Genomic DNA, 3,574 nt, shown 5'->3' with positions numbered 1-3,574 from the left:
GGTGGTTCACACCTTTAATCCCAGTGCTAGGGAGACAGAGGCAAGTGGATCTCTGTGTTCCAGGCCAGGCTGGTCCACTGTGTGAGTTCCAAGACAGCCAAAATTACACAGAGAAACCCTGTCTTGAAAAACCAAAATAAATAAATAAATGTTCTTTTTAAAAAATGAGGCTGGGTGTAGGTGTCAATGTACACCTCTAATCTTAGCACTTGGACACAGAAGACATGGATCTCTGTGAGTCGAGTCTAGCCTGCTCTACACAGCAGCTTCCAAGCCAGCCAAATTGCCATAGTTGAGAGTCTCTCTCAAAAGACGCCGGGAGTGGGGAGTGAAGCTCATTTCAAACAACCTTAGGGTGAGAGAGGGTGGGGCAAATGAAAATTGTTAGTGTCCAAGAGTGCCACATCCTTTTTTTGTTTTGTTTTGTTTTTTTCATCCACTTCTGTGTAACCTCATGCTGGAAGCCAATTTGTCAGCTTACGAAGCCGACAAACCGGTATTCTCTAAACAGGCTAAGTCAATTGTTCTGCCACTAGAGCCCCTTAAAGATGAACAGTTCTGAAAGGACAAAGAGAAATAATGTGATGCCGGGGCAGTGGTGGCACACGCCTTTAATTCCAGAACTTGGGAGGCAGAGGCAGGCGGATTTCTGAGTTCGAGGCCAGCCTGGTCTACACAGTGAGTTCCAGGACAGCCAGGGCTACACAGAGAAACCCTGTCTCAAAAAAAAAAAAAAGCAAAGAAAAAGCAAAGAAATAGGATGAGTTGGCTTATGTGTTGTCGCTTGGAATCCCCCGGTGTGAAGTTGCTGCAGAAACTTCATCTCACAGATTTAATGTTTAATGATAAGAGTTCATAACAGGAGCTTCCGAATGAGCATTACAGTATAATTAGAAGATGATATCATCCAAGTTGCTTAATTTACTGGAGAGGAAATCGAAACCCAGGAAAGTTAGGTAACTTGCAGAAAGTCATTCAGCAAGTTCATGAAGGACCAGGGACAGGGCAGGAACTGAACAACAGTCCTGATGCTGCTGCGCTGCTCTGACTGCAGCCGTGCCCTGGAATCAAGACCAGGGCTTCACCTCACCCCCTCAGGCAAGTGCACACTGCTCCTGACCCTCCTCTTATTTGTCTTGTGTTGATCTGACTGTACTTTCAGCTCCTTCCCATTTCCTTTGCAGCTTTCCCTCCCATTGGTCAATTCAGGAAAAAGGAAAAACCAAAAAACCCTATAACTATCAACTAATAGAGGGATTTGCTTCTCTAGGCTCTCTTAGCTGAATGAATTAATTACATCTACATCTCATTCTCTCCTGGGGCAGGCTTTAGGTTTCCTTTGACAATTAATAAAACCCAGGGAAAAATAACTCGGTAATTTTTTTCCACACATGCATGTAATCCTAGCACTCAAGCAGAGACAGGAGAATTTCCACAAGTTGAAGTCCATCCTGGACTACTTAATAAGACCATCTCTCAAAACACAAGAACATGAGTGTGGAAGCCAGGCATAGCTCTGTGCTACTTTAACCCCTGAGGCAGATGGAGCACCGTGAGTCCAGCCATCATGGTGGTGAAGAAGAAAAGAAGAGGAGGAAGAGAGAAGGAAGGAAGGAAGGGAGGAAGGGAGGGAGGGAGGGAGGGAGGAAGGAAGGAAGGAAGGAAGGAAGGAAGGAAGGAAGGAAGGAAGGAAGCAAAAGAAAAGCAAGAAAAGCAAGCAAGCCGGGCTTTGTGGCACACGCCTTTAATCCCAGCACTTGGGAGGCAGAGGCAGGCGGATCTCTGATTTTGAGACCAGCCTGGTCTACAAAGTGAATTCCAGGACAGCCAGGGCTACACAGAGAAACCCTGTCTTGAAAAACCAATCAATCAATCAATCAATCAATAAATGAACCTTTTTTAAAAAAGAAGAAAGGAAGAAAGAAGGAAGGAAGGAAAGGTGTGGTCGCACAGGGCTTTAACCACAGCACTCAGATCCCTGAGATAGATGGATAGATAGATGGATGGATGGATGGATAGATAGATATGTCAGCCTCAGCTACATGAAAACCTATCTCCAAAAACAATAACAGGTTAGGTCTAATAATTAAAGCTGTATGGTACTTGTTAAGAGGACTCCAGAGTCAAGTGTGGTAGATCTCACAATCTCATCCTTCTGAAGAATGAGGCAGGAGGATAGTCACAAGATCAAGATATACTGGAATACATAGTGATTTTCAGGGTAGCCTGGGCTACAGAGTGAGACCCCTGTCTCAAAGGGAAAGGAGTAGGCACATGTCCTCAGTGACACATCTGAAGTCCCAGCACTCTGGAGGCACCAAGGCAGGAGGATGGGGACTTGTTGCAGGCAGTAGGTCTCACTTTTCTGGGCTTTGACTGGTAACCCTTAAACTTGCTTTGTTGTCTTATATTTGAATATTTCATTATACTGATAATTCATTAAACAAGATAAAGACTGGGATTTTTTTTTTCTGAGACAGGGTTTCTCTATGTAACCCTGCATGTCCTGGAACTTGTTCTGTAGACCAAGCTGGCCTCAAACTCAAACTTGATCTGCCTTGGAGCCTGACAACTTTGCAACCCCAATCACTGTCCCCAAAAGTGCTATTTTTATAATACTGGAGACATAGCTCAGCAATTAAGAGCACTTGTTGCTTTAGCAGAGGACCTGGATTCAATTTTCAGCATCCACATGGTGCCTGACAACTTCTTATTAACTCTAAGTACATTGAAATAAAATATTTTGTGATGGCCTGAATTAAACATGCAAAAATAGGGATTTGTTGTTTTGTTTTGAGACACGGTCTCCTGGGTAGCTTTTGCTGGTGTGGTCCTACCTTTAAACTCACATGGCTTTGCCTGCCTCCAAAGAGCTAGGATGCAAGGAACGGTCCCCTTTTGTTGTTTTTTGGTTTTTTTGAAACTGTTTTATATATCCTCGACTGGCCTTGACTTATGTAGCTGTGAATGACCTTGAGTTTTGGATCCTGATTCCATCTCTGATATTACATTCCTGCACCTGGAGCTTGGTTTATGGAGTCCTGGAGAAAAAAAAAAAACCCAGGATTTATAAAAGACAAGATCTCTGTAGGTAGGTCGGCTTGGCCTGGAACCACCACCCCACTCCCCAACCCCGTGTGGATCGAGCTGGCCTCATGTTCACAGAAATCTGCTTGCCTCTGAGCTTCCTAAAAGCTGAGATTAAAGGCCTGCAGCACCACCCAACTCGGAAATAATTTTTTTGAATTTTGATTCTTTGTGTCTATTACCCTTCCCCACCATACAATTGCTTTATGCTTTAGAATGTGTATGCATTTACAGTGCACAAAACACTATATGCTGTAACATGACTGACTAGATTGCATTTCTCACACTGTATTAAACGATCCAAATTACAGAAAGTACATTATTCAGGGAATAATTTCATCCTACATTAAAATAATAGTAATAATTACTATTATTATATTTATGCAAAATCTCTCTAAAATGGTCTCTTGATGCAAAAAAGTCGTAGACTCTTGCGGACCCGACTTTCTTAAATTCCAGGAGACTAGTGCAATTCATTTGCATTGAC

Source organism: Mus caroli, chromosome 11 (genome assembly GCF_900094665.2).
Source record: "Mus caroli chromosome 11, CAROLI_EIJ_v1.1, whole genome shotgun sequence".
In the NCBI taxonomy this organism is placed as follows: Eukaryota; Metazoa; Chordata; class Mammalia; order Rodentia; family Muridae; genus Mus; species Mus caroli.
This window is presented reverse-complemented; position numbering follows the sequence as displayed.